This window comes from Bufo bufo, chromosome 4 (genome assembly GCF_905171765.1).
Source record: "Bufo bufo chromosome 4, aBufBuf1.1, whole genome shotgun sequence".
In the NCBI taxonomy this organism is placed as follows: Eukaryota; Metazoa; Chordata; class Amphibia; order Anura; family Bufonidae; genus Bufo; species Bufo bufo.
The window spans coordinates 479,414,355-479,427,904 of record NC_053392.1 but is presented as its reverse complement, the minus strand read 5'-3'; the positions used below and the strand labels follow the sequence as shown (position 1 = coordinate 479,427,904).

Genomic DNA, 13,550 nt, shown 5'->3' with positions numbered 1-13,550 from the left:
TAGCAAACTAATGTGCTGGGGTTGGGAAAACATATATGTACCCATACTAGAATCTGTCAAAGAAAGCGGTACTCACATATAACAGTCATTCCATCTGTAATCCATACAGTCAAAAGACTGAAAGTATTCCAGTGAGGGAATTTTTTTTATTTAAAAAAGGCCAAGTTAGTTTATCTGGCGTTCAATATACTAGATACAGTTAGGCCTGCGTTTCATACATCTGGAATTAGCAAACTAATGTGCTGGGGTTGGGAAAACATATATGTACCCATACTAGAATCTGTCAAAGAAAGCGGTACTCACATATAACAGTCATTCCATCTGTAATCCATACAGTCAAAAGACTGAAAGTATTCCAGTGAGGGGATTTTTTTTATTTAAAAAAGGCCAAGTTAGTTTATCTGGCGTTCAATATACTAGATACAGTTAGGCCTGCGTTTCATACATCTGGAATTAGCAAACTAATGTGCTGGGGTTGGGAAAACATATATGTACCCATACTAGAATCTGTCAAAGAAAGCGGTACTCACATGTAACAGTCATTCCATCTGTAATCCATACAGTCAAAAGACTGAAAGTATTCCAGTGAGGGAATTTTTTTTTTATTTAAAAAAGGCCAAGTTAGTTTATCTGGCGTTCAATATACTAGATACAGTTAGGCCTGCGTTTCATACATCTGGAATTAGCAAACTAATGTGCTGGGGTTGGGAAAACATATATGTACCCATACTAGAATCTGTCAAAGAAAGCGGTACTCACATATAACAGTCATTCCATCTGTAATCCATACAGTCAAAAGACTGAAAGTATTCCAGTGAGGGAATTTTTTTTATTTAAAAAAGGCCAAGTTAGTTTATCTGGCGTTCAATATACTAGATACAGTTAGGCCTGCGTTTCATACATCTGGAATTAGCAAACTAATGTGCTGGGGTTGGAAAAACATATATGTACCCATACTAGAATCTGTCAAAGAAAGCGGTACTCACATATAACAGTCATTCCATCTGTAATCCATACAGTCAAAAGACTGAAAGTATTCCAGTGAGGGAATTTTTTTTTTATTTAAAAAAGGCCAAGTTAGTTTATCTGGCGTTCAATATACTAGATACAGTTAGGCCTGCGTTTCATACATCTGGAATTAGCAAACTAATGTGCTGGGGTTGGGAAAACATATATGTACCCATACTAGAATCTGTCAAAGAAAGCGGTACTCACATATAACAGTCATTCCATCTGTAATCCATACAGTCAAAAGACTGAAAGTATTCCAGTGAGGGGATTTTGCTTATAAAAAATAATATATTTCATTGTGGTGCGAGTTGAATCGCAACAATGAAGAAAAATACTATTAAGGGACGAGGACGCGGTCGTGGTGGTGTCCGTGGAGCCTCTGTTGCTGGTAGAGGACGTGGCCGTTCGGCCCCAGGCGCACACAGTAGGGAACGAACTCCCTCAACTAGCCGGCAGAATGTACCGCAATATCTCGTGGGGCCCAATGCCGCTCTTAGGATGGTAAGGCCTGAGCAGGTACAGGCATTAATCGATTGGGTAGCCGACAGTGCTTCCAGCACGTTCACCACATGGTCTTCCACCCAGTCTTCTGCGGAAAGCGCACAGGTGGCACCTGAAAACCAAGCCCATCAGTCTGTCACATCACCCCCAAGCATATCAGGGAAACGGTCTGAGCCACAAGTTATGCAGCAGTCTCTTCTTCTGTTTGAAGACTCTGCTTCCAGGGTTTCCCAGGGGCGTCCACCTAGCCCTTCCCCAGTGGAGGAAGACATACCATGCACTGACGCACAACCACTTATGTCTCCAGATGAAGAGGACATGGGAATACCACCACAGCAGAGTCACCGACTCTCTGATGATGACGAAACACAGGTGCCCACTGCCGCGTCTTTTTGCAGTGTGCAGACTGAACAGGAGGAGGTCAGGGAGGGAGACTGGGTGGAAGACGATGCAGAGGACGATGAGGTCTTAGACCCCACATGGACTGAAGGTCGTGGCGATGACTTTCACAGTTCAGAGGAAGAGGTAGTGGTGAGACCGAGACAACAGCGAAGCCAAAGAGGGAGCAGGGGGCCAAAGCAGACGAGCCGCCGCCCCCAGAGTTCGCCTGCTACTGGACATCGCCAACAGGGACCCAGCCCCACAAAGGCCGCTTCAAAGAGTTCCCTGGCATGGCACTTCTTTAAACAATGTCCTACCGACAAGACCCGAGTGACTTGCACGCTCTGCCATCAGAGCCTGAGGCGAGGCATTAACGTTCTGAACCTCAGCACAACCTGCATGACCAGGCATCTACATGCAAAGCATGAACTGCAGTGGGGTACACACCTTAAAAACCAGGCACTCGCTGAGGCTCCCCCTGCTCCCTCTACCGCTGCTGCCTCGGCTTCCGCCTCGAGAGGAATGTTGCCACCTGCCGAGCAGCAAACAGAGGATGTGCCACCGACACCACCACCACCGCCACCGTCAACTAGCGTCTCCACTATATCACACAGCAGCGTTCAGCTCTCAATATCTCAAACCTTAGAGAGGAAGCGCAAATTCCCCCCGAGTCACCCTCGAGCCCTTGGCCTGAACGCCAGCATTTCTAAACTGCTGGCCTTTGAAATGCTGTCATTCCGGCTGGTGGACACAGACAGCTTCAAACAGCTGATGGCCATGGCTGTCCCGCAGTATGTGGTTCCCAGCCGCCACTACTTCTCCAAGACAGCCGTGCCTTCCCTGCACATGCAAGTGTCCGATAAAATCAAGTGTGCACTGCGCAACGCCATTTGTGGCAAGGTCCACCTAACCACAGATACGTGGACCAGTAAGCACGGCCAGGGACGCTATATCTCACTAACTGCACACTGGATGAATGTAGTGGCGGCTGGGCCCCCGGCGGACAGTTCCTTGGCGCACGTCCTTCCGCCCCCTAGGATCGCAGGGCATCATTCTCTGCCTCCTGTAGCCTCCTCCTCCTACTCGGCTTCCTCCTCCACTGCTTCCACCAGCTCATCCGGTCAGCCACACACCTTCACCACCAACTTCAGCACAGCCCGGGGTAAACGTCAGCAGGCCATTCTGAAACTCATATGTTTGGGGGACAGGCCCCACAGCGCAAAGGAGTTGTGGCGGGGTATTGAACAACAGACCGACGAGTGGTTTCTGCCGGTGGGCCTCAAGCCAGGCCTGGTGGTATGCGATAATGGGCGAAATCTCGTGGCAGCTCTGGGACTAGCCGGTTTGACGCACATCCCTTGCCTGGCGCATGTGCTGAACTTGGTGGTGCAGAGGTTCATTCACCACTACCCCAACATGTCAGAGCTGCTGCATAAAGTGCGGGCCGTCTGTGCGCGCTTCCGCCGTTCACATCCTGCCGCTGCTCGCCTGTCTGCGCTACAGCGGAACTTCGGCCTTCCCGCTCACCGCCTCATATGCGACGTGCCCACCCGGTGGAACTCCACCTTGCACATGCTGGAGAGACTGTGCGAGCAGCAGCAGGCCATAGTGGAGTTTCAGCTGCAGCACGCTCGCGTCAGTCGTACTGCCGAACAGCACCACTTCACCACCAATGATTGGGCCTCCATGCGAGACCTGTGTGCCCTGCTGCGCTGTTTCGAGTACTCCACCAACATGGCCAGTGGCGATGACACTGTTATCAGCGTTACAATACCACTTCTATGTCTCCTTGAGAAAACACTTAGGGCAATGATGTTAGAGGAGGTGGCCCAGGTGGAGGAGGAGGAGGAGGATGAGGGCTCGTTTCTAACACTTTCGGGCCAGTCTGTTCGAAGTGGCTCAGAGGGAGGTTTGTTTAAGCAGCAGAGGACAGGTTCACAAGTCGCCAGCCAAGGCACTGTACTGGAGGACGAGGAGGATGAGGAGGAGGAGGTGGAGGGGGACGAGGATGACGCAAGTTCACAGCGGGGTGGCAGCCCAGGCCCATCACTGGTGCGTGGCTGGGGGGATACGGTGGACGATGACGATACGCCTCCCACAGAGGACAGCTTGTCCTTACCCATGGGTAGCCTGGCCCACATGAGCGAATATATGCTCCAATGCCTGCGCAACGACAGCAGAGTTGCCCACGTTTTAACGTGTGCAGACTACTGGGTGGCCACCCTGCTGGATCCCCGGTATAAAGACAATGTGCCCACTTTAATTCCTGAACTGGAGCGCGACCGTAAGATGCGCGAGTACAAGCGCACGCTGATAGAGGCGCTCTTGAGAGCATTCCCACATGTCACAGGGGAACAGGTGGAAGGTGAAGGCAGAGGAGTGGCAAGAGGTCGCCAACGCAGCTGTGTCACGGCCAGCTCATCTGAGGGCAGGGTTAGCATGGCAGAAATGTGGAAAAGTTTTGTCTCCACGCCACAGCTATCTGCACCGACACCTGATACGGAACGTGTTAGCAGGAGGCAGCATTTCACTAACATGGTTGAACAGTATGTCTGCACACCCCTCCACATCCTGACGGATGGTTCGGCCCCATTCAACTACTGGGTTTCGAAATTGTCCACGTGGCCAGAGTTAGCATGTTATGCCTTGGAGGTGCTTTCCTGCCCGGCGGCCAGCGTTTTATCTGAACGCGTATTCAGCACGGCAGGGGGCGTCATTACTGACAAGCGCAGCCGCCTGTCCACAGCCAACGTGGACAAGCTGACTTTCATAAAGATGAACCAGGCATGGATCCCACAGGACCTGTCCCTCCCTTGTGCAGAGTAGTCCTTATTAACTGCCTAAAACATGTCTTGTTGTGCTACGGGCCACTTCTTTATTTGATACAAATTTTATGAAACCCACAGTTGAATGAAACTCTTCTCTGTCTGGGCGCCGGGGCCTAACCAGATGAAAGTGGCCGGTTAAACTAACGGGTGACATGAAGCCATAACCTCTGCCATGCTACCTCTGTCTTCTGTCTGGGTGCTGAGGCCTAAGTCAAATAAAGCGGTCTTCTGCTGTGCTGGGGGATATGAAGCTAATCTCTGACCTCTCTCCTCTGTCTGGGTCCAAAGGCCTAAATCACTGAAAGAGGCCTTCTCCTGTGGTGTGTGATATGATGCCAGAATATGTGCTGTGGGGCCTCTCTCCTCTTCCTGGGTGCAGGGGTCAAATAAACTAAATTGTGGCCTACTCCTGTGGTGGTTGATATGATGCCTGATTCTCTGATGTGGAACCTCTCTCCTCTGTTTGGGTGAAGGGGTCAAAGTAACTAAATGGTGGCTTCTCCTGTGGTGGCTGATATGATGCCAGAATATGTGCTGTGGTGCCTCTCTCCTCTTCCTGGGTGCAGGGGTCAAAGTAACTAAATGGTGGCTTCTCCTGTGGTGGCTGATATGATGCCAGAATATGTGCTGTGGGGCCTCTCTCCTCTTCCTGGGTGCAGGGGTCAAAGTAACTCAATGGTGGCTTCTCCTGTGGTGGCTGATATGATGCCAGAATATGTGCTGTGGTGCCTCTCTCCTCTTCCTGGGTGCAGGGGTCAAAGTAACTAAATGGTGGCTTCTCCTGTGGTGGCTGATATGATGCCAGAATATGTGCTGTGGTGCCTCTCTCCTCTTCCTGGGTGCAGGGGTCAAAGTAACTAAATGGTGGCTTCTCCTGTGGTGGCTGATATGATGCCAGAATATGTGCTGTGGGGCCTCTCTCCTCTTCCTGGGTGCAGGGGTCAAAGTAACTCAATGGTGGCTTCTCCTGTGGTGGCTGATATGATGCCAGAATATGTGCTGTGGTGCCTCTCTCCTCTGTCTGGGTCCAAAGGCCTAAATCACTGAAAGAGGCCTTCTCCTGTGGTGTGTGATATGATGCCTGAATATGTGCTGTGGTGCCTCTCTCCTCTTCCTGGGTGCGGGGGTCAAAGTAACTCAATGGTGGCTTCTCCTGTGGTGGCTGATATGATGCCAGAATATGTGCTGTGGTGCCTCTCTCCTCTTCCTGGGTGCGGGGGTCAAAGTAACTCAATGGTGGCTTCTCCTGTGGTGGCTGATATGATGCCAGAATATGTGCTGTGGGGCCTCTCTCCTCTTCCTGGGTGCAGGGGTCAAAGTAACTCAATGGTGGCTTCTCCTGTGGTGGTTAGTATGATGCCAGAATATGTGCTGTGGGGCCTCTCTCCTCTTCCTGGGTGCAGGGGTCAAAGTAACTCAATGGTGGCTTCTCCTGTGGTGGCTGATATGATGCCAGAATATGTGCTGTGGTGCCTCTCTCCTCTTCCTGGGTGCGGGGGTCAAAGTAACTCAATGGTGGCTTCTCCTGTGGTGGCTGATATGATGCCAGAATATGTGCTGTGGGGCCTCTCTCCTCTTCCTGGGTGCAGGGGTCAAAGTAACTCAATGGTGGCTTCTCCTGTGGTGGTTAGTATGATGCCAGAATATGTGCTGTGGGGCCTCTCTCCTCTTCCTGGGTGCAGGGGTCAAAGTAACTCAATGGTGGCTTCTCCTGTGGTGGCTGATATGATGCCAGAATATGTGCTGTGGGGCCTCTCTCCTCTTCCTGGGTGCAGGGGTCAAAGTAACTCAATGGTGGCTTCTCCTGTGCTGATTGATATAAAGCTGATGGTTGTGCCATCTGACATGGTTGCCAGGGTCTGATTCAATGGGGGCCTACTCCTGTGGTGGGTGATCTAAATGCCTGATTCTCTGCTGTGAAACCTCTCTCCTCCGTCTGGGTGTAGGGGTCAAAGTCTTTCAAAGTCGCCTTCTCCTGTGCTGATTGATATGAAGCTGATGGTTGTGCCATCTGACATGGTTGCCTGGGTCCCATTAAATTGTGGCCTACTCCTGTGGTGGTTGATATGATGCCTGATTCTCTGATGTGGAACCTCTCTCCTCTGTTTGGGTGAAGGGGTCAAAGTAACTAAATGGTGGCTTCTCCTGTGGTGGCTGATATGATGCCAGAATATGTGCTGTGGGGCCTCTCTCCTCTTCCTGGGTGCAGGGGTCAAAGTAACTCAATGGTGGCTTCTCCTGTGGTGGCTGATATGATGCCAGAATATGTGCTGTGGTGCCTCTCTCCTCTTCCTGGGTGCGGGGGTCAAAGTAACTCAATGGTGGCTTCTCCTGTGGTGGCTGATATGATGCCAGAATATGTGCTGTGGTGCCTCTCTCCTCTTCCTGGGTGCGGGGGTCAAAGTAACTCAATGGTGGCTTCTCCTGTGGTGGCTGATATGATGCCAGAATATGTGCTGTGGTGCCTCTCTCCTCTTCCTGGGTGCAGGGGTCAAAGTAACTAAATGGTGGCTTCTCCTGTGGTGGTTGATATGATGCCTGATTCTCTGCTGTGAAACCTCTCTCCTCCATCTGGGTGTAGGGGTCAAAGTCTTTCAAAGTCGCCTTCTCCTGTGCTGATTGATATAAAGCTGATGGTTGTGCCATCTGACATGGTTGCCAGGGTCTGATTCAATGGGGGCCTACTCCTGTGGTGGGTGATCTAAATGCCTGATTCTCTGCTGTGAAACTTCTCTCCTCCGTCTGGGTGTAGGGGTCAAAGTCTTTCAAAGTCGCCTTCTCCTGTGCTGATTGATATGAAGCTGATGGTTGTGCCATCTGACATGGTTGCCGGGGTCCCATTAAATTGGGGCCTACTCCTGTGGTGGGTGATCTAAATGCCTGATTCTCTGCTTTGAAACCTCTCTCCTCCGTCCGGGTGTAGGGGTCAAAGTCTGTCAAAGTCGCCTTCTCCTGTGCTGATTGATATAAAGCTTATGCTTGTGCCATCTGACATGGTTGCCGGGGTCTGATTCAATGGTGGCCTACTCCTGTGGTGGGTGATCTAAATGCCTGATTCTCTGCTGTGTAACCTCTCTCCTCCGTCTGGGTGTAGGGGTCAAAGTAACTAAATGGTGGCCTACTCCTGTGGTGGGTGATATGATGCCTGGTTCTCTGCTGTGGGACCTCTCTCCTTTGTCTGGGTGCTGTGGTCAAACTAATAGTAAGTGACCTTCTCCATTGGTGGGTGACTTGAAGCCTGATTCTGTGCTATGGGACCTCACTCCAATTAATATTGTTTAATTTTTATTTATTTTATGTTAACTCATCATTTCCCTATCTACATTTGTTTGCAGGGGATTTAACTACATTTTGCTGCCTTTTGCAGCCCTCTAGCCCTTTCCAGGTGTGTTTTACAGCCTTTTTAGTGCCCAAAAGTTCGGGTCCCCATTGACTTCTATGGGGTTCGGGATGAAGTTCGGGTCGAGTTCGGATCCCGAACCCGAACATTTTTCGAAAGTTCGGCCGAACTCGTCGAACCCGAACATCCAGGTGTTCGCTCAACTCTAGTCCTGACGGGTCTAGAGAGCAGTTCCACCCAAGTTCTGGTGCCTTAGTGGCCTTAACAGCTCGGCTCGGATCGTGTAATCCTCTGCCTTCTAGGAAAATGTATTCCAGGATATGTAGTATAGACTCTGTGGCGAAACGAACCCCGGTGTGGCAATTCAGTCTAACATGTTGATTGTGCAATTGATTGGTGGCATTGTGGTCATTCATAGAGTAATGATATCTACCTATCGGCTGTCTACCTATCTATCTAATGATCGATTGATCGATAATCAATCTGTATTTGTAGAAAGCTTAGATTTATTAGCTGACAGATGGACAAAAAAAAAAAAAGACTGGTCAATCATACATGATATTGGTAAAGAGTGTTAGACTGGGGTTCTTTGGGTCCACCAGAGGTGCCCAACCTCTGTATCATTAATAAAGTCTAATAGGTTTTGAATCAAAATAATAGACCCTAGTGACAAATGATTGCCTTCAAAGGCAACTCCAAAAGGAATTTTTCTCCTGCATTTTTGGGTCCATTCTGGCTTCGGAAAATGGACCTACCAGAGGATCCTCTGGTAGGTCAATCCAACCATGTTGGCAAGTACTGGCCAAAAAAATTCCAACAGATCCAAATTTTGACAGATTATCTAGCAGCAATAGGTAATTTAAATTACGCATGCGATATGTGACCAAATGATGGTCGATTAACCCCAGAAATAGTCAAAATCTATGCATTGTTACATATCTATCTCATGTTTATGACCAGGTTTTGGTCTTATTTGGATACCAAAACCATCTTAAATAACAGAGAACATTAAACAGGCTTTCCGAGAGTAGGATATTGGTGACCTATCCTCAATATATGATCAATGGGAGTCTGCAAGAGGCTGCAGCACTCTGGTGAGCACTGCAGCTTCCTCACAGCTTAGCACAGTGCCATACATTGTCTAGTGGTTGTGCTTGGTATTGCACTTAAATGGGACTGAGTTACATACACATAGCCATGTAACTGATGAGCGTGACATCGCTGGCCTTCGGATGAGACCACAGTCCTCACAGTGGTAGCACTGACTGGATAGTGTCAGCCTGTTTCTCTACAACTGCTAACACTCAGACGGACCCTTAATGCAGACTTCTGGTAGTTCATACATAAACTTCTAGTAGGAATAATAAAGGAATGGCACAACATAGCACTATATGATAAAATACTCCAGAATTGTTATTTCATAGGGAAAGCAATTACTAAAGCAGACATATAGAATTATGGAAGGATTCCCACACTCTAGACCCCCCTCTATTAGCCAGAGTGAAGGGGCGCTGCCAATGAGCATCTCTCATTCTGGCTGAATGCCTGCCATGCAGTACTACTTTTCCCATTTATATGTGCGCATCTCTGTAAGGTTTCATGACATATCCCGTTCCTCTATAACAATGTGGGCCGAACGCTTACGCAGTGCATATTAGTGCGTGCACTATGAATTTGATGTTTCAGCATTACCCTTGAAAAGACAATGGCCGATACAAGGTTTGGCATAATTGTGTATGCATGAACGTGGATTTCCATCTTATACCTGAGTGCCGAAATGATAAAGTAAGGGCGGCTGCCATAGTTAAGTACAAGAATGCAACCTCCACACAAGGGTGCACCTAGCCTTTCGGCGCCCCCCTTAAACGGCGCCCCCTCCCCCAATGCCAATTTCTTAACCTAACCCCTTTGCCACAATGAAAGCGCTTATTATTGCCCATGACCCTTCCGCAGCCCTCCTCTTGCCCCTATCTGGTGCTGCCTGAGGCGATCGCCTCACCTGGCCTCATTGGTGGTGCACCCCTGCCTCCACATGACAGCAGACATTTCCTGCTGACCTTAAACTCGGAAGACAAGGCTGCGAATATATTCACTGGGATGAATGAAATAATGGATAATCGTTGGAAGTGACTTCACCCTACATAGCGAATGCAGGCTTATTCAACTCCTATCTTTGACACCTTGAAGCCGCCTTTTACACACAAGCACCGCACACAATAAAAATAAAGTAAGTCCTAATCTTCGCCGAGCAATTGCAGTCATTACTTGTCTTTTCTAAGCCTTCAGAGGAGATTTGGATTACATGACTCAGGGTTTTACTGCAAGCCAAGGAGATAACTGACTGAAACTAGACCAATTACACTCTGTTATCACTATAGGAAGAACACAAGCACAACTTCTGGACTTCTCCAACGAGAAGTCATCACTCAGCTTGTGCTACAGCTGCAGCAGTCTTTAACTTGACACTTAATGCATGAAATACAGTACAAAATCGTGGCATCCCAGATTCCATCAAAACCTGCAGAGAAAAAAAGGTTTTTCTTCCACTAGAAGAGCGGACTCCTGAATGGAAACCCCATTATAGTCAGTGGGTCTGCTCAGTGCCATTTAATGCAGTTATTCCCATTATCCGGTACTGGAGCAGAACAATGAAAATGGATAGCGCTGGTGCGAACCGACGTAATACAACCAAAGCCATTGAAAGTCAAGATCATAAGAGCATCTTTACATCATCGATAAAATCAGTTCTAAAATTCTACATTTACACCTGGCACCGACACAAAGCACAATCTATATGATTTGTGGCTTGATACATCAGTGCAGGTTTAGCAAAGCAAAGTTTCTCAGATGCAGCAGAGCTGAGTTTCTTTGGCGGAGTGCATCTTACCTAGGACTGCAGATAAAACCTGCTGCTTTATCTTAAGTCTGAGAGTTATCACAATGCAGTCCTAAAGCGTTCAATGACCATTTCAACACTGCTACATCAGCAGGTATTCACAAACCACGGCTTCGATTTTAACCGATTTCCAGAATTTGATCCCATTCATTCATATATTTTTTTTTTAACTCTTACCGTTAAACAGTTAACAGTTCACTGCCAAAGAAACTGGGTGTGATGGGTGTTTAATATGCAGCTATCTATGAACTGGAGATCAGGCTTTCTTATACGGAAAATGCAGCTGTAAAGCGTATCCAAACCTATTGTGCTCCCTGAGATTTGCCGTTTAATAGACTGAGGATTTCCTGTCAATCCTGAAGAAGACTTCAGTTTCCAGCTGCAGCAGTGGCACCATAGACTGCAGTGGAGCAAGACAGAACCTGCCAATGCACTGGGACCCAAAGATCTCCCATCTACTGTCTCCTCATCCGCAAGAAAGAGTCATCCCGGAGGATAATCAATGGGGGCAAATGACATTTATATTAGTCAGACATCTGCGTTGAAAAAAAAAATGTGATTTACCTTTCTGTGTCCAACTCTTTATCCATATAATCCAGAGAAGCCCCAATGACAAAGTAGTGGAATGAGGCAAACTTCTAGGAGGTATCTCAGCCCAGCCCCTTCAGCCTGCTTTCAAGAGCCTGCTGAAATCCTCACAAGAATAATAGCAGAACATGCAGCCCTATACAACAGACTTATGATTTCAGCACTGCCGCGTCCCAGTCCAAACAGCCAGGCATACACTACCATGCAGCTTCTGCTACTGACTCCTGTCCCTCCCCTACAGCCAGCCCTCCCCTGCTGCAGCAGCTGATCCACAGAAGAAGCCTACCCCTCCTTTTCCTTCCCTTCCACTCCCCAGCCAAAGGGTTGAGGCTGTAGGATATGTCTTTGGAGATCTGCCAATTCAGAGCAGTTAAATTATTTCTCCAGTCCTTGAGAAGTCAACCACTGTTTTCAAGCATTTTTTTTTTCCTTAATACAGAAGAAATGAAAATTTTTTCTTATGTCGGGACATTTTATTATATTTTTTAGTTTGTTGTATTATTAGCGATTAATTTGTTATATAGTTGTGTCCATTATTTATGCAGAAGTGGTGCACCGAGGGGGCACTGACAATAGGAGTTATTTACAAAGACAGTATTTTTTATGTCGGTCTTTGTTTCCCCCCTACATGCTCCTCGTCGTACTCCGGCAGTCCAAGTGCCTGCCCCTGCTGCAGTAGTTGTTACTCCTCTTTTACACCTATTTTACTCCCAAGTAGAAGGAGTAAAAACCCTTGTGTGACAAAATAAGACCTCTTTTAGCATTCAAAAAGTCGCAAAAAGGGGTCTTGCGAATATTTTACGTCAAAATCTGTAAATTGTATATAATACGCCAAGAAATTATGCTATCATTCTGATCAGTATTAAAAAGAGCATTAAAGTATATATGTCACTTCAGCAAATGGCATTTATCATGTAGACAAAGTTAAAGGGGTTCTCCAGGCTTTTAATATTGATGACCTATCCTCAGGGTAGGTCATCAATATCAGATCGGGGGGTGGGGGGGGGTCCGACACCCAGCACCCCCACCAATCAGCTGTATGAAGGGAAAGTGCGTGCCGTCTCCCTTGTTTCTTCTTTCTTGCCGCTGCTATGTCTATGGCGAGCAGGAAGAGAGAAGGGAAATGGCACGTGCGCACTGCGCGCCTTCCCTTCATACAGCTGATGGGCAGGGGGTGCCGGGTGTCGGACCCCCGCTGATCTGATATTGATGACCTATCCTGAGGATAGATCATCAATATTAAAAGCCTGGAAAACTCCTTTAATACAATGCACTTACTAATGTATTGTGATTGTCCATATTGCCTCCTTTGCTGGCTAGATTTATTTTTCCATCATATTATACACTGCTTGTTTCCATGGTTACGACCACCGTGCAATTCAGCAGTAGTGGTCATGCTAGCACACTATAGGAAAAGACGGCAGCCCCTCTGGTGGCCGGATCCACGAGTGTGCATAGGATGGTATTTTTTCCTATAATGTGTCAGCACGACCACCGATGCGGTATTGCAAGGTGTTCGTAAACCCTGGATATAAGCAGTGTATAATGTGATAGAAAAATTAATCAAGCCAGCAAAGGAGGCAATATGGTCAATCACAATGCATTAGTTAATGCCTTGTATTGACTTTCTCTACATGATAAATGCCAATTGCTGAAGTGGGAGAATGTTTCAGTTGTGAGATCCTCGCTGTTAAAAGGGTTGTCTGGGTTCAGAGCTGAACCTGAATATATATTCCCATCTTCACCCCTCTGGCCCCCCTGATATGAGCATTGGAACATTTCATGCTCCAATGCTCTCCTTTGCCCTGCACTGAATCACGCTGTTCAAAAGCATTTTTTGGAGATCGGATGATGTACCTGGCTCTTCATAGGAACTGCTAGGCAGAGGCTTCCGCCTAGCAGTGAGCCCGGTGATGTCACCAGCACTAATAGACCGGCTTTAATGGTGCCCTAGCCTGTAAAACAGCTAGGGCAGAGCTAAAGCCCACCCATCAGAGCCGGTGAC

At 48.0% G+C, this 13,550-nt stretch overlaps 1 protein-coding gene across 4 annotated transcripts in view; it reads right to left on the bottom strand.

Annotated features, from left to right (window-relative positions):
- Positions 1 to 11,754, bottom strand: part of PLEKHG1 (pleckstrin homology and RhoGEF domain containing G1) — a 306,576-nt gene extending 294,822 nt beyond the window's left edge. For all 4 annotated transcript variants that reach the window (XM_040429518.1, XM_040429517.1, XM_040429520.1 and 1 more), the window contains exon 1: positions 11,522 to 11,754. The gene's annotated coding sequence lies outside the window, so the exon portion shown is untranslated. The remainder of the gene's footprint in view (positions 1 to 11,521) is intronic.
- Between the last annotated feature and the right edge of the window lie 1,796 nt (positions 11,755 to 13,550).